This window comes from Dermacentor variabilis, chromosome 4, assembly GCF_050947875.1.
Source record: "Dermacentor variabilis isolate Ectoservices chromosome 4, ASM5094787v1, whole genome shotgun sequence".
NCBI classification, from domain to species: domain Eukaryota; kingdom Metazoa; phylum Arthropoda; class Arachnida; order Ixodida; family Ixodidae; genus Dermacentor; species Dermacentor variabilis.
This window is the reverse complement of record NC_134571.1, coordinates 190,659,280-190,686,843: the sequence shown is the minus strand read 5'-3', so window position 1 is coordinate 190,686,843 and position 27,564 is coordinate 190,659,280. Positions and strand designations below refer to the sequence as shown.

The 27,564-nt window shown below is 46.1% G+C and overlaps 1 long non-coding RNA gene across 1 annotated transcript; it reads left to right on the top strand.

The window, feature by feature from the left end:
* Positions 1-873: 873 nt before the first annotated feature.
* LOC142578113 (uncharacterized) lies at positions 874-23,341 on the top strand. Its single transcript, XR_012827172.1, has 3 exons — positions 874-955; positions 19,652-19,724; positions 23,172-23,341. It is a non-coding gene; the product is annotated as an uncharacterized LOC142578113 (long non-coding RNA).
* Positions 23,342-27,564: the final 4,223 nt, after the last annotated feature.

Below are 27,564 nucleotides of genomic sequence, written 5' to 3'. Positions count from 1 at the left end.
GCTCCTGCTGCCTGCCAGGCACTGCCGTTCAAACTCTATGTGGCTTTGGCAAGGCTGATTCGTACGCACTTTTCTTTTTGTAAATTTGTGCAATAAGGTATTATTATTACTATTATTAAAGAAGAGGCTGAACTATAAGAATTCAGGGTAACTCAGTTTATTTATTGTGGAATGCAAGTTCTTTACAGAGCACAGACTTCTGCAATGTAAATGACTTTCCTCATTTTTATCTCCACACCGGGATTACTCTGTAATTTTGTATCCCTGGATCCTGACACTTTGCCAGGGAGTCATTTTGCGTTTTATCAAATCCCTCGGCAACATCTTTCTATGTTGTCCTAATAATCTTCAAACTTCAAAGAATTTCCTCGCTGCTTAATGATTGACCTTTGTCAGACCATTTGGTGTAAATGAAATAAACAGAATAAACTAAGGCAAAATGCGCTAGTCTCATCTCACAGCTTTATTTGCTCAGCAAGCACGCTTGCTACAGCATATAAAACATTGGTGCAAACAAGGAAGTTCGTTAAAAGCATATTAACCTGACGGTCGCCTTCTTCTTACTAGATTTTTGTGCGTTGTTTTCATCGTTGAAGCGGAAGGCGTAACAGACAGGTCTCTTGGGGTGTTCTCTGCGATTGAGAGAAATCGTCAGAATTGGAATTTAACGGTGGTGCGGGACTTCATTACGTCATTTTAGTCGCCGCCATATTATTTGAAGATGACACTCGACTACGCTATAATTGTTTGATCAGAAACGATTGCACTAGCGTCACGGTGTTAAAACCTGACGGAGTGCAACTACAGAATTTGTGTCTCATCAAAGTGCGTAGTCATCACCCACGTTGTGCTGCATCTGTGTTTTCAGGAAGTCCGACATCGAAGTTGCAAAGTACTTGAAGAAAATGAACATCTCCGGAAATTACGGGGCCCTTCTGAGGCGCTATTACAAAAGGTGAAAGTAATAATGCCAAATATTAAGCCATTGTGTTTAGGATGACTTCTTGATGTGATGGATTCTGCTACTTAGAGTCATCTGCAGACAGATGCGATAACATAAGTCCCCTATGTTGCCCTAGAGTCGCCAGTCACATTTTATTGTAGTTCAGTATTCTCCTCGGAACATTGTGTGATGGGATTGCTAATAGTAGCTAGTTGATTAGCCCAAGCAATAGGCACTGAAAAAGATGAAAAAAGCGTTGTTCTGCTACTGAACACGAGCGCGAGTTAAGCTGAGCGACAACGGTTGTGCTCTCACTTCTTGTCCGTGGCTATTCTCTGTGTACTTCTTTATGAAAGTATTTCAATTCGCCCAGTTCTCTGCTTGTATAGTTGATAAAGTATGCGTTTCATGTAGCAAAACCACAATTTTCACATAAATCGCGCCGTACTGTGGGTCTCTAAATTACCTTTGATTACTTAGAATTACACAAGCTGGCCTTAACTCTATGTGCACCGGCCTTTTTGCATTTCGACCTCATAAAGATAGAACCGCCATGTCCGGGACTGAACCCGCGATCTCGAGATCAGCAGTGCAAAGCCATATCCAACGGACTGCCGCGGTGGGAATTCTAGTGTAGTCTTTTACACTTTTCTTCGCAATGTTCGTGGTATAGAACTGCCGACAGGGAGTACTCTTTCTTGCTTGCCGAACATTTCAACCTACACTTTGTCTTAATTTTAGACCAATTTTACGACAACAGGCAAAGTCTGATTACTTTTTTTCATTCACTTACCTCAATTATTACAAACACCATTTCTGAGCTCGCGGCTTCCCGACACCTTCAGAAACTCCCACATGATCTACGGGATGAGCTTTCGGTACTCATAAAGACTTTCAGCGACTCCAGTGCCTGACGAACTCCTGAACAGTTTTCGACATCTTTAAAAGCCGCCCCTCCCCCATACACACACGCACACACACAAAATCCGAGGACACCTAAGCACTCCGAGTTGTGGATGCGAAAGCATTAGTGCCGAAGCATGGTCGATCCGCCCGTCCGCTCTGCCCTCGTCCGCCCGCGTGCGGACGGCCAAAAGGCAGGTGGTGTCGCAAAATTCGGTGCACGTTCAATCCGCACGACCGGATCACACGCGCACTTCTATTGGGCGATGTGGCCTGTTGAAAGCTGGCAACCATTCAGCCGAGCAAAGGTGTTCAAGGTTGGCCACTACCTTTGGAAGCAGACATCGCCTCCTTCACGTAGAGGAAGCGCTGCAGCAGAAGACACTGGCATATTTTTGCACATGTGGTTTCAAGTTTTCGCGTCCTGCTGAAAATGCGACTCAAGGCTGCCACATTCTTTTCTGCAGCAGCATGTGTTGCACTGGCATTGTCATCCTTCTTCGAAACACTGCACAGTCGTCTTATCTGCGCCACGTTCTACAGATGTATAGCAATCGCATGACGTCGCAGCATGCGACGTGTTCTCGGTCCTTTACTTTCAGTGCGCGCTGCCTTGGCTGATTGAACAAAACCTCTCTAATTATCCAACGTGCTGCGTTCTACGTCACGCGAATGTTTTAGTGTCGCCGGAAGCGATTCGTCCGAAATCTCCGTGTTCGGCGCGGTGGTGCGGTTTCTGTAGTGCTAGTGTGCTAGTGACAGCTTGCAAAAATGCGGACCACACGCACATCTGTCGCGGAATACAGCTGCGTAGGTCGCCAAGACACACCTCTTTACCACTGAGCACGCGTGTGAGGCTCCGAGTACAGCTTGCAGACATGGTTACATTTGCTTGCTCATGCGTTTTCTTTTTCACTCTGCCAATTTTAAGCGAGTGCGTAAAGCACTTGTATGCATGAAATGCCTTTCCTTTTTTTTTACATATATAAAGCCACCAAAGATGAGGCATCAAACATGCATATTAGAAATTTAATACTTGCTGCTTGTAAACTTTCCAAACAAAATATAACCTTAAATGATGTGCTATGCGATGAATGAAGTTTACACTGTATGTAAAAAGGTTGTGCATAAGTGGTTAACATCATGCAGCAAGAAATTGAAGGTTAAGCAGTGAGTGCACAATTCATTATGACTGGCATAAAAGCAATATGTATGTATGACCTTATGTAAGTATGTATGTAAGTGACCTTATGCAGATATATACTCATGAGATGTTTCCAAGGGGAGTATTTACATGAAAGCCAATAATTTATATTGCTGATAAGAGAACTTAGTTTGAGCGAAATCAAGAAATCGCATTCTTTCTTGCCAGCCTGGGTGGCCAATCTGTTGCCACCTTACTACTTAGACACACCTCATTCAACATTTCAACATTTCAACAATGTACAAAACATTACAAAAGTGCCCAAGATTAAGCAGTACTATGACGGACATGCTCCCTCTCTCACCCATGGCAGCAAACATGGATGATCGACTTGAGACTGTTTGATACTGTCAGCATCATGCATGTACATGCGTGTTCTATTTTGAATGCTCTACATATAAAAAATAAGCTCACACAGGATACACATGATACATGAACTACTTTAAGGTCCATTCAGGTTATTTGCGTTAGTTTGGCATGGGCAGCATGCTGTTTACGTATTTATGCAGTGATAACCTAGCTAGCTGATGCACAGTGCCATATTTTCGGAAAACGAAAAATACATAGGATAACATAAACAGCTGGCAAGTACCTATATTTTATTTGAACGCAAACCGAGCTTATCAAATGACTTAGTAGTGAGTTCAGTGACCTCTCATGATGGCAAAATGTTGATGTAGTTAGCGGTTTTGTGTTTGTCTTTCTTCATTAGAAGCTGCTTTAACATGCACATGACAATGCAATGAAGACTCATATGGCGGAAGACAGGGCCGCACAAAAAGTGAGGAAACACTCATTGCCGTTTTTTTTTATTTGCACAACAAACCAGCAAATAGTTCCTTAGGTTCAGTTTTGTGAATAATGCACATGGTGCTCTGCGTAAAACTAAAAGATTGTTGTGCTCCATTGTCTATTCACTATTGAGGTAGCCAAATGAATGATACTCCCATTAGCACTGTGAGAGCACAGAAATTTGCAGTCAAGAGGCCGTAGTGCCTCAGCCTCTGTGCCAAATGTAAAATTGTTCCAGAAGAAAGCACGTATACTGGTGAATTAGGTATGCATTCCCATCTACTATTGAAATCCACACATCACAAGTAGTATTTCATTCCTTAGCACATTGCTCACCATTGTACAGACTTTGTTTCAGCGCTGTGTGTGTGCAGTAATATAACTTGGTAAATCAAAGCTGTGGTTTTTCAGTACACTGAAAGCAACCTTGCGTGTGGATTAGATAACATAAAGCTCCTACATATGGGTCAGCTTAGTATTATCAGCCGCTTTGTTTACTAGTTGTTCACTGTTACGCCTGGACTTTACGGTGCCACTGGACAATGCTGTATTCCTGTAGGTACGCTAGAACAGCTTCGCCATGCACAAACAACCATTTACATCGCACTTAAGTTAAGGTGGTGTAGACTTGCTATTACAACGTGCTTATTAGTATAACTGCCGAGCATTCAGAAAAGTGTTTGAAATGTAAAGGTGGATGCTCAGGTTTGCAGGTGTGACATTTTATATTTATAGTGCGAGGACACATCGATGGACAGGAAAGATACCACACAAACTCCTGTTGTGACCTCGCAGTCAGAACGCAAGTAGTTTTCTGTGGTTTTTAGCTATAAACATGTGAAGCAATCTGTAAATTCAAAACTGTATTAAGTAAACTGACACACCATGAAAAGCAGCGTAACACTAAGGTGTACGTATTTTTTTTTGTCATATCAGCTCTTTGTGGTGCAAGTCAAATATGTATACGCGCTGTTTGTAGCTGAAAACAGCATGCATTTCACATTTAGAGCTCAGAATGTTAAATGGAAAATATTTTTAATGTGTCAGACGCATGGTACCTTGTCCAATGCTTTGCACACAGATAGCTATGTTTGGCACGACTTGTGTAGCACATTCATAGTGGACTACTAGATACAAAATCCGTCTTGCACCTCTCCTTTGACATTCTACCCTACAACACAGAAGTAGAGAGTAGAAATTTTCTTTATGTCAATATTCAAAAGCAGTCAAGTTATTGGCATCACAGGTTTCAATCTTCCACGCAGGGCACTTATTGCATGTTCTGAATGTGCATTCATTACCGGTGGCATATCTTTTAACGTAAAAATAATTTGTTCAACTTAGTTTTATCTGAATATTTTGGAACTTACCCATAAGTTCTCTGCCCTACTTGTATATACCTTCTTCAGTACTGGTATCTGCGCTGTGCCTTCATTAGCGCAGTAAACGTTGTGAAGGCTGTTAATTTATAAAGTAGGAAGCCTATCCAATATGAACAAGAAACTTGTAGGCAAGGTAATCACGACAAACCAGCTGGGACGGTGTATTCTACCTGTTCCGTCTTGTGCTGCCGGATGATTGTGACCGATATGCTCGCGAAGGTTTGTGTCATTGACATTTCAAGGGATGAGTAACTGTTGCATACGTGCAACATTTTCCTGTGCCTATGTCTATGACTTAACTACATATGTAGCAGGTTCAGCTGTGTGATTATTGGTGTAGCTGAAGCGATGAATCGCATAGTTTCTGCGCATTGCCAGATTCGCGAGAAGCATGCAGGAATTGGTCTTTGAGCTATTGGTTCAATGGTGGCTTTCCACTAAACTGACTGTTGAAGAGGCAGACTTCACTTCATCAAAAGGCCCAAGTGAAAATGAGCCTAGAACTCATTAAGCCAAATACAGTCACCGTGTATGAGTGAAGAACAACACGTGACATAACGATGAGCAGTGGAATTCACCTCAGTAGTATACAAAGAAGTGCAGCTGCATTCAGTATTTCACTGCTGGTATACTAGACACAGACCTCTATATGAGTTGTTTGGATGGCATAATCAACAAGATCCCTCTAATATGTGATGGCAAAAGGTAAATAAACACCTGCTGCCTCAGGCACTGCATTGGTCTAAAAATATGCAGTCACACATGCAGCGGACACAGTCCATAAATTGGTTTACATAAAGATATGAAATTTAAGTGCACCATGCGCTAAAATTCAGATAAGATCAGCTGAATACCACATACACCGTCTTTGATGGGGTATAGTTGGTGCAACATGCCTTGGTATTTGAAGTTGTGCTGTTTTTGTTCACACAAATATTCACGTGAATGCAAGGTACGCATACATCTATGTTTACATGTTACTGTGTGCATCAAATGAACAGCACAACTTATACAACAAGACATAAATCCAAATATATTTTTCGTACCAGTGTAATTCCTATTAGCTCTGCAGTGATCTTTTTCTCACGTGGAGCAACTCAACTCTGGCATAAGTTAAGCTGATGTTGCTGATCTAAGCTAGACATGGGTGTCATTTCCATAATATGATAAAATAAAGAAGTGACCATGTGTGCGGGCCTAAAATTGGTGGTTTGATATCTTATCTGGCTGGGCAGTAAATTTGTGTCAAAAAAAGATAAATGCAGACTGACAAAACAGTGTGGCTAACATAATATAAGGAGCAGACACTCTGCCAGCAGAGTCACTTGAAAATTTTGCCTGCAATTCGTCCTCATTGGCTGGCTTCGATCACATAACTAATGTTGACATAACTGTGAAAATGTGTGTTCAGGATATACTCATGACAGCCATTAGACACGTTTCAAATTGTGAAGGCAACTGACTTCTCAGGGGCAATGCACTCTGGCCATGAACATGCTAAAGAATGACAAGAGGCGAGGCACCTCTTTCCAAGTCTGGCAGCGCAGGTGAAAATGGTTCATTTAATGAGTGAAACCATGGCCTATGCAAAACAAAGATCAGTGAGATAGCCACTTATAGCCTCCAACATCCTACATCCACGAATTATAGGTAGCAGTAAGCTTACAGATAGATGAAAGTGCACCGGAAAAACATTTAATGCGCATACCTTGCAAGCCCAAGTCAGGTTAATGCACATTTGCTAATGACCGTTAGCAGAATGAACACGAGAATAGAAAGTAAAACACTTATCAGGCACATAATGCTGGTACTTGTGCTATTGTTTGCTTTAAACTGAAGGCTCATGCCAAAATACGTGACACGAAACAGATAATCAGATAGGGTGGATATGCAAAGTAACGGCAAACTTTCGCTTACCCAATTCTGCCTGCATTGGTAACGTGACTATAGCTAGCCAGTGAGCCACGCATTTTTGCTGGCTGCTGGCTGAATATCATATATCAGCATACCTGTGACACTTACTTACTTGTTACTTGTTATTACATACACGCCGTGGTTGCTCAGTGGCTATGGGGTTGGGTTTCTGAGCACGAGGTCGTGGGATCGAATCCCGGTCATGGCGGCCGCATTTCGATGTGGGCAAAATGCGAAAACACCCGTGTACTTAGATTTAGGTGCACGGTAAAGCTCCCCAGGTGGTCGGAACGAATAGGGCGGAACGAAGGGGCGGATTGACCACGTTTGGGCCCTTAATGCTCACTTGAACGCCATTGAGCGGTCTTTCGAGTTATGAACGCCTCGCGGGCAAGCGAGGGCGTTGAGACGCTTGGCGCATTTTGATTTGGCCTTACCGGGCGCAGTTAGAACGCAGGCGAGAGCTTGCGCGGACAAGGAACGCGTGGATAACACAGGCTTTCGTGAGCGAGGGTGACGTGGTGTCGCGGAGATGCCCTCTCCCCTCACGCAACATCTGGCGCACTAAGGAGGCGTCAGGTGTTCCCATTCGCCCGCTCTGCTACGTCGAGGCGCGCTCGGGACGTGACGTCGCAGCCAATGGGAATTTACCTGCCGTTTCACTGCTACAGGTACACGCCGGCTTTTTTGCTGAGTGGTCCATTTGACACTTTTGCATAAAAAAAGCCAGATTCCACGCATTGACGGAATTGGTGCAGCTCAAGCTTTTGTAAACCGCCGAATCGAAACAGTGCATCCTGATATGTGACGCACACTAGGCCGCGGAGAAATGCAACCCAGCGCCTGGACCGAACCGCAGCATCTAAACCTTCGGACTCCACAAAGCGCTCGCGCGGGACCACGTGCGCGTAGATTAGCACGCGCATGTGCTTTATCGTGCTCGAGCGCGCACGTGCTACGAGACGAGGCACATGCGTGGGTCGTCTGAACGAGCAATGATGCAGGCACGAGATAATTACGACTGCGGTTGTGGCCTACTGGGAATCGGCCTTGTACTGCGAATCCGAGGTTCGGTTTTACCATCGAGCACGTGATTCTTTTAAAGCAACGCTTTCTTTGCTAAACTTCTAATGAACGTGGCAGCTGCTGGGTGCTGCTGACGCCTTGCCAAGCAGCTCATATACAGGGCAGCACTCATACGGCTGTCTTCCAGATGTGCTGGTTGCCGGCTGAGTTCCATAGGGAATAACGCAGAATCAAGAACCGACCCATAAATGTACTCACTGCAACAAGTGTATGACTTGGAGCACATAATTATTTTGTTGGCACTAAACTTTTCGTACTTTCTTCGACGCTCGTGCTTCGTCGCTTTGTTGCCGACTAAACGGAGGTAATCGTGCATATTGGGAACTAGTAATGTGGGCCGATCCAGGAGATAGTGGCCCAAATGGCAGTGTAATCCGCAATCACGTAGGTCGCCGCGGTGGAGCCTCCGCGTCTCGCCGTCCTGCCGGGCAGGCACGGGGTCAGTATGGTGCAATACGTCGTTTAGGAGATGTACAATTTTAGAGCATTTAATTAAGCGATTCACGAAAAATTTGCTTGGCATAGGTTGCAGTACGTGCACTCTATCTGCATATTTTTTCTCTTCTGCTTGCGAGCTACTCGTCAACACAGCAGCAGTGGCCCCCAAGAGCTGCCATGGTCACGAAAGTCCGGGACAGTGCGCTAAGATAGCTTCACATTAAACGAATGGATCTTGCAGGCAGCAGCGAATGCGGGCTGTCTGAAATGCCGTCCATCGTATGACGTGTAATAAGAGCCCAATTTACGAGCCCTCCGCGATGTGTCCTTTTACTCGGTGCGCGTTCACTACTTGCGCATTTCCTTGCACGCGTGCGGCACGAATTCACGAATCTTGCACGGGCAGCGGAGTGCGAGCGCCGGTGGAGCGAAGAAAGAGCGCAACGCACTGGCACGTGGCAGGCGACAGCCTTAGACCAACGCTATACGTGATGTGCCCGAGGGAAGACCAACCGGCGTTTGTCAGCGCCCAGTGCAAAGGGTTACCTGTTCTCTTGCCCTAATTGGTCGTAGCGGGGTGGTTAGCACAAATGTGTTAAACAAACACATGGCTGTTGTACTCCATTACATCTTATAAAAGCGAAGCTTTCCTTTGCGAAAATCGCCGGGTTTCGTGACCGTGGCTGCGGCCTGGCTGTTCCCTTGCCGAACACGCCAACCAATCACAGCGGAGCTCGCGGGCGGCTCCTCGGTTCCTTGCAACACCACCAGATGGAGCTCACCTCCGCGCATGCGCGGCGGCACCTGCCGTGCGGGGGAAAGACTGAGGTAATGAGGAAGCAAACGCTTTTTGCGGACAGAACGGATTCAAAGTGTGCTATGTACGCATGTGCTCGCTGCCTCTGAAACCATGATGCGTTCTTGCTAGTAGTCAGCAACTCCGCTTAACGAAAGGTTCGGTGTAATTTGTGCGCGCCTGCGCTTGCGTGTGTGCGCGTGTACTCGTGTTCCAACACTCTATGCACTCGCACAAAGCCTCGCTGTATATAGATTCCAACTCGTTGAATCTGCTCCATTTCCTTGAGTATGTGACACCCCTGATGAAAAAAGTGTGGCGAACGAACGAACAAGGCCAAATCTACATCATAACTTATATTTTTCGTAACTTGGTCAAACAGAGAGTCCCGCTAGGTAGACCGCAATATCGAAATTTTACCCTCATACTCTCGACGGATCCGCCACTCAGAGTCTTCCTCCACACCACCAAGTTTAGAACAGCGTTCCCCCTCGACAGAGGAGAGAGAGTAAAACATCTTTATTAATAATATTTGAATGGCGAGAGTAGTGTGGGAGGAACCCTCAGTCCAGGGTCCCTAAGATGATTCCGGCGATGTTTCGAGCCCGTTGTATCACAGCTCGGAGGACCTCGGGAGGTCCGTCGCGGAGGGCATTGTCCCACAGCTCTTTGTTGCGTAGGGGGTAAAGGAGAGGTTGGCAAGGGAGGAAAGAGGTTTGCAGTGCACTCAATCGTGACGTGGAAGATTGTGGGCGAGCTGCCACAGCCAGGGCAACGATTTGCATAACAGTGTGGGTGGAATTTATTGAGAGAGACAAGATTTAGAAAAGTTGCGGTTTGTAACTGGCGTAATGCCACTGCTTCCTCCCGCGAGAAGGACGGCAGTGGTGCGGCGTGGGTGCGACGAATGCGTGTATAATGGCGGTGTATGTCTTTGTAACGGAGCAAGGGATCCCCCCACTTTGAACTAGTCGCCTCACCACGCCGAGTCGCCCGGAGGGAAATTTCTCGGGCAACCGCATGTGCGCGTTCGTTACGCGGCAGCGAGGTATGACCAGGGGTCCAGAGTAACTGGATGCGGGGAAGTGTGGCTGGCGTATTTTAAGGGATCTGTTTGAGAATTTGGTGCGCCGCTCTCTGGATGCCATGTCCTGATAGGAACGCCCGGCATGCCTGTTGTGAGTCCGTCAATATATACACTTCCTCAGGAAAACGGATGGCGTATAGAATTGCAAGAGCAACACCGAGAATTCCTCCGTTAGCGGCATTTGTTCCGCGCATTGCAGCAGAGTCTCTCAGGGATTCGGTACCAACCAAAACTACTGAGGTATAGCCCTCTTGAGTGCGTGATGTGTCCGTGTATAAAGTATGTGTTTCCGGGATGTTTGCAAGCATGCGGCCAATGTATCGTACATGGGCTTTGCGCCGCCCTTTGTCATGCTCAGGGTGCATACTACGTGGCAATGGATGAATACTTAGTGCTTGGCGTATCGCTGACGACAAGATCGTTGGACGGGTTTCAGACTCAAGGGGTGGGCAGAGTATCCTAGCCGTGTGGCAAATCGGATGTGGTCGGCTCCCTGTGCTGTGTTGCGGCGTAGGTCTTGTAGGACCACCGGCACCTCGTCAGATGTGATGTCTGCATCGAGCAATTCGTTGGCCTAGCCTACATAAGGATAGTCAGGGTACTGCGGCGGTGGGCCTGTGGGCATGAAATGCCTCTCTAGCTCTCTGAGGAGTGTCGAGACATCGTCTCTGTACTCGTGCATTAGGATGTGCACCTGTTCAAATGTTTTTGCCTTTGTTGTGGTGGGATCTGTGAGTGAGCGAAGAATCGACCACGTTTTTGCTGTGCTCAATGTGCCTGAGAGGCGATCGCAAAATCCTCGCCAGTTATTCCTCGTAAGGATCTCTGCATACTCCTGAGATTCCCGTGTGATTTGATCTATACGCTTCCTAAGTTTGCGGTTGAGCAGTTGTCGTTTCCATCGTCGTGTCAACCCTCTGCGGGCGTTCCAAAGATGAAGTAAATGCGGCTCTATATCTGGTGTCTCGGTTGTGGTGCGCAGTGTGCTCGTGGTGGCTTCTAGATCTTGTGCGAGAGAGTCAAGCCGGCGTTCGTACCCTTGGCGCTCAGATGGGTCCTGGCGACGTTCCCTGAATTTCACCCCAATCCGTTATACGCACATTTCGCTCGGGCCTGCGCGCACCCCGTAATGACAAGCTGGTCGCAACAATGTAGTGGTCAGTACCAAGGTGCTCCTCTAAAGGCCGTGCGCTACGACTGGGCCAGTATTGCGCACGAAGGTAAGGTCAGGGCAGGTGTCACGAGATACGCTGTTGCCCATCCGAGTGGGGTGCTCTGGGTCGGTAAGCAGTGTGTATCTCATGTTACAGATGGCATTCCATAAGCGGGTCCCTTTAGCCTGCGATTTAACGTAACCCCATGCAGTATACGGAGCGTTAAAGTCGCCGGCCACCACACACCCGTCCAAACCTACCAAAGTCTGTTAGTACGTGCTGAAAACAGTGCGTTCGCGAACGGGGGGAACTGTATGCATGAGCATAAACAGACTCTCGCTGCGTTTACCTTGCGTAATTATTTCCAATATTTGGTGAGGAATGTCAATGTTAGTGGTATGCATGCGACATGTAACATGTTTCGAAACTAAGGCTCCTACAAGAGGAGAGACACCCGAGAGCGTGCTGTAGCCGGATAAAGAAGGCGTGCAATTGACTTCCTGTAAGAGGAGGACATCGGGAGGGTTCGTGGATGTGGCAATATACTGATGTGGGAACCTCGTTTTCGGCGGAATCTCCTACAATTCCACTGCCACACCACTAGTTCCTTCGCGTTACGCGGCACCATGATCATCGCGAGAGGAATCGGGCGGTCCTGCATAGGGATGTGGGCGCCGGGTGCACACATTTGAAGGTTGCGGCCGAGAGCCTTGGTCGGAAAGCGCGCTTTCGTTGTTACCGCTAAGCTCAGAAACTTGCATGCGTGCGAAAGTGCACTCTACGCATGATTTCACTTGCTCCGTAATCCCTATTTGAAGGGCCTCCATTTGGCGTTCTATCCTGTCCGGAGCCGCCTGCATACTAGTGCTCATGTCTGCCACCAGCGCGTCCATTTGCTTTTGCAGGCGCTTACAGCGCGCCTCCATGTCACGACGTAGGCGGGCTATTTCTGTTAGAGGATCGGGGTTTGGTAACGAATTGGTAATAGGGGAAGAGGTAGGGAGAGATTTATGGGGCGGAGCGAGCTGTGGGGGACCCTCCGCCCGACCTACCTCCCGAGGCGCCTCCATTGCTGTTTTCTTCTCCGGGGTCTGCTGCACCCCTGAAGGAACCAGGGTCACCTTGGCTGGGGCGTTGGTCTGCAGGGCCTTCTTGTAGGGTTGTTGGGAAGATGGGGAAGAAGGGCTCTTCTCTGGGAGGCGCACCGATGCCTCGCGGGATCGGGACCGACACTTGGAGAGGGTCCGGAACTTGCGACGGGATCTCGAACGGGTCTCCGACCGGAGTTTTCTCGTCTCCTTCGTCGGGGCTCGCGACGTTCGGGTCTCCGCCGTATCTGTGGTAGTTGTCACGTCGCTGGAGGGTTGGAGTTCACGCTGCTCTTTTTCGAGAGCTTTCCGCACCCAAGTTTTGTCAGTGTCTGCCTAGCACGCCGCGGGCAGTTTGGATCCGCTGTAGGGTGGGTCCCGTCACAGGATCTGCAGTGTGGGGTGCACGGATGTGACGGGGTGGGGTTGTCAGTCCCGCACGTCGCGCAAGTGACCACGTGCGGCGTAGGACAGTAATCAGCCTAATGGCCGAGCTTGTGACATATCTTGCAAACCAGTTGGCGGGGTCAATGGGGGTAGCAGCGGAGTTCTGCACCATAGAAACGCACGTAGTGAGGCACTTTATGTCCTTCAAATGTTACCAACGCAACGTTCGTTTGACCCATCATTCGTGCTTGAAGCATTTGAGTTCCAGGAGCCACAAGCTCATCCACTAGCTTGGAAGACGGTGTACCGGGCAAAGGACCAGGAACAATTCCCTTGCATGACTTGTCTAGGGGCCGCAAAATATGTCGTGATGGGATAGACCAGCTGACCAAGGTTCAGCTCCCTCACCTTGTACAATGCGTCGGCTACGTGTGACTGGGGTGTGCTGACGATTGCCAAGTTCTGCTGAGGTCGCAGTCGGAATGTGATGTCCTGACGATCGTCGGTGGTCAAGCCGGCTGCACTCCATAGAGCACTGGCGAGTTCTGGGCGCGTCCACTTATCGAGACAAAGTCCTCCGTGAGGCCGCAGAATTATCTTTTCATCGTGCAAAGGAAGTTGAGGCAGGTTCTGATTCCGAATGCGCTTGCGTACGGTAGGCTGGGAGGCGTCCGGAATGCCCAAGATGTTCTCGGAGGGTTGCGTCTTAGCGCTCGTTTGACGGATGCGTCGCTAAGGGCCCGTACATGGTCAGTCCGCCCGTCCGTTCCACCCTAGCCCGCCCGCGTGCGGAAGCCCAAAAGGCGGAAGGTGTCGCGAAATTCGATGCATGCTCAATCCGCACGACACGAGCACTCCTATTGGGCGACGCGGCCTGTTGACAGCTGGCAACCGTTCGGCGGAGCAAAGGTGTTCAATGTTGGCAACGACCTTTGACAGCAGACGACACTGGCATATTTTTGCAGATGTGGCAGTGGGATTTAAAGTTTCCGCGTCCCGATGAAAATGCGATTCTAGGCTGCCACATTTTGTTCTGCAGCCGTATATGCTGCATTGGCACCGTCATCCTTCTTCGAAACATTGCACAGTCGTCTTCTGCGCCACCGTTTACAGATGTATTGCAATCGCATCACGTCGCCGCACGCGACGTATTCTCGGATGATTACTTTCAGTGCGCGCTGTCTATGCTGGTTGAACAAAACCCCATTAATTATCCAACGTGCAGCGTTCTGCGTCACGCGAAACTGATAGTGTCGCCGGAAGCGCGGTGGCGCGGTTTCTGTAGTGCTAGTGACAGCTTGCAAGAGTAGGGAACACACGCACATCTGTCGCGGAATGCATTTGCGTAGGTCGCCGAGACACACGTTTTTACCACTGAGCACGCGTGTCAGCGTCCGAGTACAGGATACGCTTGCTCGTGCTTTTTTTTCACTCTGCCAATTTTATGAGAGTGCTTAAAGCAGTTGGATGCATGGAATGCCTTTTCCTTTTTTACAGATATAAAGGCACCGAAGATGAGGCATGAAACATGCACCTTAGAAATTTAATACTTGCTGCTTGTAAACTTTCTACACAAAATATAACCTGAAATATGTGCTCAGCGATGAATGAAGTTCTCACCTTGTGCAAGAAGGTTGTGCATAAGTGGTTAACTTCATGCAGCAAGGAATTGAAGGTTAAGCAGTGAGTGTACAACTCACTATAAGTGGCTTAAAGCAATATGTATGTGTAGCAGTGACCTTATGCAGATATATGTATATTCATGAGATGTTTCCAAGGGGAGCATTTATTTGAAAGCATATAACTTACATTGCTGATAAGAAAACTTACTTTGAGTGAAATCGAACAATTACATTCTTTCTTGCCAGCCTGGGTGGCCAATATGTTGCCACCTTACTAATTAACATACCTAATTTAACCTTTCAACAATGTACAAACATTACCAAAGCGCACAACATTCAGCAGTACCTTGACAGGCATGCTCCCTCTCTCACCCATGGCACCAAACAAGGATGTTCGACTTGAGACTGTTTGATACTGTCAGCATCATACGTGCGTGTTCTATTTTGATTGCTCTACATATAAAAAATAAGCTCTACTCAGGTTATATGAGTTAGTTGGGCATGGGCTGCATATTTATGTATTTATGCAGTAACAACCTAGCTAGCTCATGCACAGCCATGTTTTAGGAAAATGAAAAATGCATAGCCTAACATAAACAGCTGGCCAGTGCCTGTATTTATTTAAAGCAAACCGAGATTATCAAGTGTAGCTTAGCAGTGAGTTCAGTGACCTCTTGCGGTGTGAAAAAGTTGATGTAGTTAGTAGTTTTGTGTTTGTCTTTCTTAATTAGTTGCTGTTTTAACATGCTCATTACAATGAAATGAAGGCACGTAGGGCAGAAGACAGGGCCACACAAAAAGTGAGGAAACATTCATTGCCATTTTTTTATTTCCACAACAAACCAGCGAATAGTTCCTTAGGTTCAGTTTTGTGAATAATGCACAAGGTGTTTTGCGTCAAACTGAAAGATTGTAGTGCTCTATTGCCTATTCACTATTGAGGTAGCCAAATGAATGATACTCCCATTAGCACTGTGAGAGCACAGAAATTTGCAGTCAAGAGGCCGTAGTGCCTCAGCCTCTGTGCCAAATGTAAAATTGTTCCAGAAGAAAGCACGTATACTGGTGAATTAGGTATGCATTCCCATCTACTATTGAAATCCACACATCACAAGTAGTATTTCATTCCTTAGCACATAGCTCACCATTGTACAGACTTTGTTTCAGCGCTGTGTGTGTGCAGTAATATAACTTGGTAAATCAAAGCTGTGGTTTTTCAGTACACTGAAAGCAACCTTGCGTGTGGATTAGATAACATAAAGCTCCTACATATGGGTCAGCTTAGTATTATCAGCCGCTTTGTTTACTAGTTGTTCACTGCTACGCGTGGACTATACGGTGCCACTGGACAATGCTGTATTCCTGTAGCTACGCTAGAACAGCTTCGCCATGCACAAACAACCATTTACATCGCACTTAAGTTAAGGTGGTATAGACTTGCTATTACAATGTGCTTATTAGTATAACTGCCGAGCATTCAGAAAAGTGTTTGAAATGTAGAGGTGGATGCTCAGGTTTGCAGGTGTGACATTTTATATTTATAGTGCGAGGACACATCGATGGACAGGAAAGATACCACACAAACTCCTGTTGTGACCTACGGTAGTTGACGTTACGGTAGATAAATGCTCCATCGAAACAGAGCGGTGAATTGGCCGAAGGCCCTTTGCACGTCCGTTTAGAACATTTGCATCAGAAGAGCTGGTCGCTTGGCGCTCTTGGTTCATGGTGTAGAAAACACGCCAAGGCAGCTATGGCCCCGGCAGGGGCAGCCCTCGGCACAGGAAGATGCTGCGCTTCTCAAGAATGTGCTGTCGATGAAGCGTAGTAACCGCACCTGTTCAGGGCCGCCGCTCTTCATATAAAAGTGTAGGCGCAAGTGTGGTGTTGAGTGTAGGAACTTTCATGAATACCCGGGGGTTGTAATACACTCTTAAACAAATGTACACCCTTTGGGTCGTATCTTGCCGCACCAATAATCGTCATCTGTCTTGCTTGCGTTTCCTTTCTTGAAAACGTTGCTCTCGTTACTTTCCTGCAGACAGGAGGAGGAGGAGGACGAGAAACATTTATTAAAAAGAAAGGACAAGCAGGTGTCTTTCTGCTTGTGCGGGAGGCGCCCTTAGTCCAGGGCTCCTGCGGCTCTTGCTGTCTCCCGGGCCCGCCGCACCAGTTGCTGCTGGTTACGAGGGTCCGAACTAGTCAGCACGGCCTCCCACTGCTCGGGTGTGGGGTTGGGTATTTGCGGGGCCGCCTTCACGTTGGGGCACGCCCATGTGGTGTGATATAGGGAGGCGTAATCATTGCAAAGGGGACATTTGTATGAATATAGTGTAGGGTGTATTGCGTGTAGTCTGCTTAGATGGGGGTATGTGTTGGTTTGTAGTTGTCGCCATGTTACGGCGTCTTCACGTGAGAGGGTCTTGTGTGGAGGCGGGTATTGTCGTCTGTTCAATCTGTGGTGTTGTAGTATGGCGTTGTATTGTAAAGGTACGGGCTCCATGGAGGCGGCCGTATCCCTCTCTTGTGGCGCCCGGGAGGCATGAGCTCGGGCCACAGCGTGCGCACGCTGATTTCCATGGAGGGACTCGTGTCCTGGAGTCCACACTATTTCAACGTCCGGCAATTGGGAGGCTTGTTTGAGGAGTCGCTGGGCGATTGAAGATATTTTGCCTCTCGCGTAGCTACGGCAAGCTGCCTGGGAGTCAGTAATGATTGTGACGTACTCGTTGGTCGGACTAGAGGTGATGGCCAAGGCGATGGCTGTCTCCTCCGCTACGAGGGCGCTGGCAGTGCGGACCGTCATCGAGACCACCTCTTGTAGGTTACAGTCGACAACGCTGGCCATCATGGCTGCCTTTTGGGGGTACTGCGCGGCATCTGTGTATAGTGTGGTGGGGAGACTGGCATATTTTGTCTGTAGAGTTTTTGCGCGAGCTTGGCGACGATCGGCATGATGTTCCGGGTGCATGCTTCTGGGGATAGGGGCTACCTTGATGTGTTCCCGGAAGTTGGGGGCCAGATGAATTGCTTGTTCGTGGCCTTTGCCGTGTGTGGGGTAGCCTAAGCGCGCTAGGACTGTCCTTCCTGTTGGTGTGAGGGCTAGTCGTTCTCGTTGGCTTGTGAGGTGGGCGTCTATAATTTCTCTTATAGTATTATGGACTCCTAGGGCTTCAAGCTTGAGTGTCGCTGTTCCTGCAGTGCTCTGTCGTGCTGATAACGCACATGCAGTTCGTGACTTGGAAGTACTGGGCTCGTAGCATTAATAAAAAGGAAATGCGGACAAGACAGATGATGATTATTACTGTGTGGCAAATATACACCCCAAAGGGTGTACCTTTGTCTAAGAGTATCGCTTGCTTTTCCTTTCTTGAAAACGCTGCACACGCTACTTTCCTGTCGAGAATGCTCTGTGATGCTGATAAGGCGCATGCCGTTCGTGATTTGGAAGAACCGGGCTCGCAGCGTTAAAGAAATTAAATGCGGCCAATACAGATGAAGATTATTGCTGTGTGGCAAATATACACCCCAAAGTACCTTTGTCTATGAGTGTTGCTTGATTTTCCTTTCTTGAAAACGCTGCGCTCGCAGCTTTCCTGTCGAGAATACTCTGTCATGATGATAACGCGCATGCCGTTCGTGACTTAGAATTACGGGGCCTCGCAGCGTTAAAGAAAGGAAACACAAGCAAGACAGATGACTATTGTTGCGTGGCAAGATACGACCCAAGGGGCGCAATTTTGTTTAAGAGCGTATGGTAGAGGGTGCACTCAAAAAAAGTACACAGTTTTTCGATCTTACGTCGTCCCCAAACAGCAATCGTGTCTATCTTGCGCGCAATTCCTTTCTGTAATGCTGCACGCCCGGTGTATAGTTTGAAATCACGAATGGCATGCGCGGTGTCACTATCACATATTGTTCTTGAAGGGAAAGTTGCAAGTGCCTAGTTTTGAAGAAACGAACCAAAAGCTCGGCTGATGACGATTATTGTTTGACGACTAGATACGCTCCCAAGGGTTTACGGCTTTTCTCGGAGCGTGCAGCCATTACATGTGGCTGAATCTGCAAGGCCCAGAGTGGTGCTCATTTATCTCTGAAACGCAGCAATTTATTCGTCCACAATGTAGAGTGGCCGGGGAAAACTGTGCATTATAAGTTAGATGACTTTTAGCCGCCTTGACGAAAGTAAGGCGTAAAGCGTGAGTCAACAAGACACTCGTTAAGCTGAGCCCGAAGTTTACGCTCTACTGCCTGTTGCTTTAATAAATCATGTATGCAATTTATCAAAGGTAGATGCGCAGGAATAATGTCAAGCTTACGAAAATGGGGAACCTAAGAACTCGATTTCTTTCCATGCTTTTTAATGCAGATTTATCAATTAATCCTGCATCCTATCTGTCTAGTTCAACGTCTAGGCTTAGTCAACACCATCATACGATTTTAGTAACACCTTATTTTGTACGGACGGATGTATTCAAGCATTCTTTTTTTCCCCAAACTATAACAGATTGGAATAACTTGTTGTTGCCTGTTTCAATTGATTGATGCATTGTAATACTGTTGTGTTTTAACACCCTTCGTGATTGATTATAGCATTGTATTATTGTTGTGTTTTACCACCCTGCTTGGACCTGAACTGGGTTTGCAGTAAGAAATAAACAATAAATAATAATAAATAAGAAAATGAGCTTTATTCTTGCACTGCAACCTAAAAAATGTGTCCAAGAAATATTAAGCATATCCCAGCTTGTAGCACTGCAGGTTAAAGAGAAAGCCCGAATAGTTTGCCTGTTAAAACATTGCTATAAATTCATTACCTGTAGCGTTTACTCTGGCACCTTTCCCTTTCTTTCAGGTTATTTTTTATTGTGAACAAGTTTCGCAAAAGCCCTGTTTTCTGGCAAGACGTATTTACAAATAAAGTCCGAGTAAGTCTGCCGCGTATTATTGTCTTACGAAGCGTGCATGTCAGTGGCTCTTGTACAACTTGATTTAGGCTAACTGTTGTCATCTTAATGATTTTATTTGGTGCTCACATAATGAGGCAGTATGTTCCATAGACTACTGGTAAAACTGTACAGTAACAAAGATATGCAATTACAACGACGGAAATGCTTCGCTTGGACGTGGTAGCAGCCGTACACAATAAAAAACACAATGCAAGAAGACAGGACGCTTCACTCGTCTTCATTTTTACCTGTGTCTTCTTGCGTTGGTCTGCAAAATATAACAAAGTAAATTTAGAGCAAATGCTAATACTCCTAATACCGTTAAAGATGTTTCACCTTTTCCGTTTGCCGGACTTGTTACTTCTACCTGCTAAATTATTACACGAAGTGAAACAGCGGAAAGAGACGAGAGGAATGCGTACGCTGCTTCCTACTATACCTCGTCAGCGGATTGCTGGCCGAGAGGATCCAAAGATATTCGCTATAACGACAGCGCGAACGGGATGACGAGGTAATACAGTTGACTCCCAATTAATTCGGACTTTGAGGAGCCGCAAGACTTTGCCGAATTATACGAAAGGTCGTATTAACGAACGGCGGCGAAATGAATAAATTCACATCTTTTTTATTACTTGAAGTAGTCTGTAAGACGTTTTTGTTTCTGGCTCCTAAAGCACAACGGAAGCAGCATGAGGCGAGAGAGCCGACATGTTTGAAAGCTGCTTCAGCCTGATATATGGCGTAAAACAAGTGGGATTGAATGGCTTCACGGGCGAAAGGAGCGTGGGCCACTAAAAGAATAATGTAACTTCAAATAAAAGAGCTCCACGCCTCCAGCGAAGTAGTAAGCCCTGTCTGCCGAACTTATTCTGTTTCCAAGCTTTTAGTAATTAATGCGCGCATAAGGGGCATCAGTGGGATTCGAACTACCCGAAGCGCCGTGCTTTTGTGCTCCAAGTAAAGTACTCCACCTACCATATAACGGTATGGTTTTTCGCCCGGGCAGTTGAATTGCGCTAGAATTAGGCGAAAAGCCGAATTAACCCATGTTAATATAACGAAAGTTGACTGCGTACTGTCAGGCTTGGTGATGAACCAGGCAGTTCGAAACCGTGAAAACTATAACACTATGCTGTAGCGCTGCCAGCCAATAGTGCACAAAGAATAGAGAGATGCCAACTTTCATGAAAGCTGGAGCTGTTTACCCGTCTGTGGGCCTGGCATACTGTGTGCTGGGCGAAGAATATGATGCACAGAGTGACCAGACGAACACATAAGTGGCACATGCTGCTATAGACACGCACACACTTAAACTGATAATAAAGTCTTATCGAGGTCCACGAGGTTCTCAGAAATGTCCGAAACATTTTTCGTTGCGTGGACGCTGTGCAAAGCAGTCTCTCAGCATGGGCCACGGATTTACCGCAGTTTCTGACTATGCAGTCGTGACAGGAACTCAACGCAGTCTTTAGAGATTGTGGGTTTGATGATTATTGAATGCACTCGCATATATCGCGCTGCAAGTCCACAGGAACGTTGCACACTGAACACATTGGCGAGTCTATGACTATAAAGTCTGCAACAAAATTTCTCACATGTATCTTGGAGAAAATTTGCAAATTAGGTACTTATTATCTAAACTACTATGTCAAGTACGGCCGCTTCTTCTCAATTTTTTTTTTCACCGCTACAGTAAGTTTATTTCTACAGCGTCTACGGCCTGCTGCAGTTGCCGTACGCCAACACACTTGCAATGGGACACTACATTAACACTTTTGCTTACTGTCTTCAGTGCTCAATCCGCAGTCTCAGTCAAGCCTATGCCGTATCCTACGCAGTATACCTTCATGGATGGCGTAAAAGTTCGGCTCACTTCGGCAGTGTCCGTGTTAATGACGTGAAGAAAATACGGGAAACTCAATATTGTTTGTTGATTTTTGCTCTGACCAGCCTAGGCTGCTGTTTTACCGGGCGCAAGTGCAAGAAAAACTTTGGACGCCGGGAATGTGAACTTCAATTTTAGTGATTCATGTAATCGAGGGTGATAATAATATGGCGTCATATTATTTCTTTTGGCACGCATGGGCAACATTAACTATCTCTGAGAAAGTTGCGAAAAGCCAAACACACATATTGCAGTTAAGAAGTCAATAATTTACAACTTTCCTTAGTTTGCGCGTTCTGCGTGTCGATCTTGTGAGTGTCACTCCTCGAAAGGTTGTGGTAATATGCAGGTATGGTTTTTTGCAATTCTGTGCGATAGTGAAGAAACGTGTTAGAGCGATAAAAAATGGCACAATTCGCTTCTTTCTCAGCAGTGCACAGTTACGCTCATACTTGTTTGTTTTCTTTGTTTCGCGCCTCTCTAGGGCTAATTAGCATATTATGGTGTTCGGAAGACATGTCCAACCGGTTGTCCTTGTCTAAATCGCTTCTCCAATAAGTGATGATGTCTCCAAACACTCCTTCTTCTGCCAAGGTTATTCGAGTTGATAGCACAATGAGGGACGTTATGCAGGAAATCTTTCCGGCAAATGATTGGATATTTGGGCTTTTGCGACGAATGAAACTTAGTTCGGGTCCTGTAGAACTTTCGGCTTAAGCATTTACTGTTGAAAACGGCGAATAGACTCTGAATACTCACTATAAGTACCAGTCGGCGTCACGCACCAGCTCATAACAGAAAATTCGAAACCACCACTAAAGAAATCGCTTTCTTCGGTGTTCCAATATTCAAAATCTCTTCTAACCAGCGACAAAAAAAAATATGCACAGGAGGAAGAAAAAACGATTCCATATAGAATGTACTTTTCTCTTTTTATTGTGAACGACGAAATCATTTTTAATAAATCGGCAGTAACTTGCCCAGTGTGACATCCAGTATGCACCTGAAACAGGTGCACGTAGCTTTTTCCATGCAGCATGTGCCGCAACTCGCGATGCTCCAGTCGCAGAGAAGGGCTATGGACCCTTTTTGTCCACGCTGTGGCAGCAGTGCATCCATGACCCCAGAACACTTCCGGTCATGTATTTTTGACAGACAAGTTAGCTAAGAAAAGGGAAGTATTTTGTCACATAGTATACTGTATGCATATATTCTTCATGTTTTCCGGCAAAAGAACATGCGAAATGCGTCGAGCTCATGTCACCAATACAATTCACTTGTCGGGCACTCCAACTCTACAGCGAACCTGATGCCAGCTTGAGAGTTCTACAAATTTATAAGCTATGGTAACTTGTGTTGTGTTGTAACTTGGGCTTAAGCGGAAGTCTTCTGGCAAGTCTGTTTGTAAGCATAAAAAGGGTATTCGCTTCACGGGAATCATTTTCACCTTTGTAATGAGGCGTTTTCTCATCGGTGGTGTTTTCCTCGTTGCTTGATATCTCACGGCCATCGGCTGGCTTCGTTCTTGCCACTCTGCGCAGCTACCTCGACACGCGGTAATCCAATCGCGGCACCACAAAAGCGGGACGGCTCACCTTCTCTCCGAGCTGACGGCGAAGGGACACCGGGTCCTGGTCTCTCACTGCTGGCTCATGGAAGCGTCCGCCAACAACCAAAGCTGGGCGCCGCTCCATCAATGCGAGCCTCATGACTTCCACGGTTCGACCTCTCTATATAACTTCGCGTGTCCATTCCGCGTCTCGGCGGCTATAGAAAGATTGCAATTCTTAAACTGACGAATACTTTTGTAATTTCCTTTAAGTTAATCCGCGGCGGTGGGCGGACCGACATCACTGTTTCTTTTTGTCACAGGAACAGCCAAGCAAAAGGCCCTGGTCGTCGGAGGCGAAGTCGGTGTCTGGGATGATAGCGTTGATCGCACTAACCTGATAGCCAGTACTTGGTGAGCATTGTGGATTGATTGACTTTTGCATTCATGTTTCTTATGGGCTACGAGAGCTTCTTAACGGACAAAAAAGAAGAAAAAGAAGAGGTAGATAAACACAATCAGTTTTATTTTGATACGCTGAGCTTTTTATCATGCACCTTTCTCTAGAAACACGAGCGTGTCTTGTATTTTACGATAATTGCAGCATGGCCAGCACGGTCGGAAGTCAAAACCACTGCCTCGTGCTCGCACAGGGCCATATATTCCTCGAGCTACAGTGGCGGGTCGCTTAGTGTCGTTTCGAGTCCATGCTAGCTGTGCGAGTTTTCAAATATTGCGTAGAAAATTTGTTCTCGTTACGTGATTCCATCATTAAGGTTGCAGAAATTTAGGTGCAGCGCAATTACAAGAGCGGGGCTGGTTGACAATATAAGGTTGATTAAACATTAACTTTTTCATTTCATTTCCTTTATTTATGTCCTCAAGGCACCAGGGCATTACGGAGGGGAGTGGTTGGATTGAGAAAAAGAATTGAAATACCGGGTTATACAACATTACTTAATTATTCACAGCTAATGACCTCCTGCATGAAGCTATTGGTTGTACATGAAAATTCTTGGCTAGGCAATGCAAGCTAATGATTCTCGGAAACAAAAAATATCTCGTATGGAGGCAATTGTTCCGGGAAGGTGACTCCAGCCCCCCACAGTCCGTGGGATAAATGAATAGAGGCAAGCTTTAGCGCGACGTGAGTTGATACCGGCTTTATTGCTATGATCAAGGCGTCAAGAAATAAAAGTGGGCGGGGGAAGTAGATCAAATCGGAGGTGTGGAATAAAGTAAGAGATCTTGTGAAATAAGGAAGGCCCGAAGATTATGCGGTGGGATGCAAGTGAGGGCAGTTCGAGGGCATTTTTCATGAATGTAGCACTTGCTATGCGGTTATAGCTGTTAACGATTTATCTGGCAGCATTATTCTGAGCAAGTTCAATTACTTTAGCAAGTTAACTATTAGGCGGATGTCATATAGAGGCCACGTATTCATGTTTACTTCTGATAAAAGTTTTGTCAAGGATTAATTTGAGAGAAGAGGCTGGAGAGAAAAAGGTAACTTAGCATGCGGTTAAAATTGTGAACAGTACTGGTGGTGTGCAAGATCAATCTAGGTAATGTGACACCAAGGCAGCGATAAGAAAAACAAAACTGTTTCCAGAGTCATGCAGTGCAAGGCACTCCAGTATTCTGAAAACACTCCAAATCACTCTAAACGGAGCGTTTTGCACTTATTAGGATTAAGCTCCATGAGCCACGTGTTACACCAGTTAGAAACAGCATCTAGATTGCTTTGTAAGGCGGTACTGTCGTTCACGTCATTATATTTCACTAACTACAGCGCAATCGTCAGCAAAGAAGTGAATCTTAAAAGCAACGCTACTTCATCATCATCATCATCTGCATCATCATCATCATCAGCCTGGTCACGCCCACTACAGGGCAAAGGCCTCGCCCATACTTCTCCAACAACTCCGGTCATGTATTAATTGTGGCCATGTCGTCCCTGCAAACTTCTTAATCTCATCCGCCCACCTAACTTTCTGCCGCCCTCTGCTACGCTTCCCTCGGAATCCAGTCCGTTACCCTTAATGACCATCGGTTATCTTCCCTCCTCATTACATGTCCTGCCCATGCCCATTTCTTTTTCTTGATTTCAACTAATATGTAATTACCTCGCGTTTGTTCCCTCACCCAATCTGCACTTTTCTTATCCCTTAACGTTACACCCATCATTCTTCTTTCCATACTCGTTGCGTCGTCGTCAATTTAAGTAGAACCCTTTTCGTAAGCCTCCATGTTTCTGCCTTGTGGGTGAGTACTGGTAAGACACAGCTATTATACACTTTTCTCTTGAGGGATAATGGCCACCTGCTGTTCATGATCTGAGAATGCCTGCCAAACGCACCCCAGCCCATTCTTATTCTTCTGATTATTTCCGTCTCATGATCCGGATCCGCCGTCACTATCTGCCCTAAGTAGATGTATTCCCTTACCACTTCCAGTGTCTCGCTACCTATTGTAAATTACTGTTCTCTTCCGAGACTGGGGACTCAGGGGACCAATTGCAATACATGCTCACTGACCTGGAGAGGCAAAGCAGAAGAGTGGGTCTAAAAATTCATCTGCAGTAAACTAAAGTAATGGTTAAACGCATCTTGGGAGGTCGTTAATATATAGAGTTCAGCATTACAGATACAACGGACCCCTATGGCACTCCAAAATGAATTGACTTGCTCGAACATTTTGTGTCATTGTATGCAACGAACAGAATACGGTCAATAATAAGGACTCGGAACAACTGGCGAGATGAGCATCTATATTTAATTTGTTTAGCTTGAAGGCTAGTAGTTCACGATACAGTTGATCAAACGCCTTCTAGTAATCGAGACAAATGCAGTCAGCTATCAAATAGCGGTCTAAAATTACGTGCATTTTGTGTGTGAAGAGAAAAAGTTGAGTTGAGATTTACGACAGCTGTGGTATACCAGTGAAAAGAACGAGATGGAGTCAAGAAACTGCGATGATAGTATATATTCGATCATTTTACTGGGGATGCTGGCTAGCATGATGGGACATAATTAATTAACAAAAAAATGTGGTAGGAAGTAGGGCTACCGTCGTGTAGCTCAACTGGTAGAGTAGCATTCACGTTAGGCGCTGTTTGTGGAACTGAACTCACTGTAAATCAAACTTTATTCTCGTGCACACAACTCGAACGGCTAAGGAAAAAATATTTTACTGTATTTTACAATGAACGCATTCCCTTCCATCCCAGTCTACTTTTAGGAGATAGCCCACTTGTAGGAACTTCATCTGTTTTTAGTTTTTTGAAAGACGCAGCGATCCTAAACGAAATATAATATATCACATAACTACTCATTCTAAAAATTCTTACCCAGTTTTTCACGCATCTTATGATGCACCTCACCCATTTTCTCAGTCCTGTGAAGAAGGCTGAGGTCTCCATTTGATTTGTTGGGCTCCTCAGAGTCCTTGTCCGGAGAAGGACTTTCGCTGAGGATACCCAATTTTTGAAATAAATTATACCATGTGTTTGGCGCATGATAGCCTGATTTGCGTATGCGCCATAAAACCCAATACAATACAATGTTTGTGCAACTGGCTCCAGTCCGCAGACGTAGTTGTATTTTCTGTCATATTGACACGTGTAGTTGTTTATATTTATCACGTGACCGTGTTTCACCGCCTAACAAATGTTATCGCACAGCGCGGGACGCGCCTGCACGTATCGGAAGTTTCTCGAAAGTTATCGATGGTTGCATCCGCTGTCTGTCGGCACCGAACCTTCTGTAATCTGATTTCATCCAGATACCACGTGGTAGTGAGGTAAAGAACACAGTAGCAATATTGTGAAAGACGAAACTAACTATTGTTGGGCAAACCTGTGCCCACAAAAAAGTTAGTTTCATCTTTCACAGTATTGCTACTGTGTTTTTTACCGTCACTACCACTTGACATTATTCTTATCCTTACTCGCATATCTAACGACCACGCGTAATTAATATGCCCTATAATAAAACTGATATAATTTTTATGCTTCTTTGAATTCATTGGAAGCCGGCTTGATTGGATTGATGCTTAGTAAATGAGCCCCTATAGGACGCCTTAATAGTTCTCGTTTAAATACTTTTTGAAAGGAATGAGCGCTGTGACATTAGTGAGGAAACGAGAAACGGTTTTAAATGTGTAACGTAAGTGATATAGCATATGTTGCGTATGTGAAGAGGGAGATTAGGCACCACACCTGCACACCCCATCTGGGTTCGTGGTACTCGTCAGCTCTCTGGCACTCGGGTTCTCATTCTGTGGCCCCAGCTGTGAGACGACGCGTTTGGGTAAAGCAAGTGAGGAGAAGTGTTTCTTTGCCTCAGCCATCGCCTTCACAGGGACGACAGCCTGATGGTTAGAAT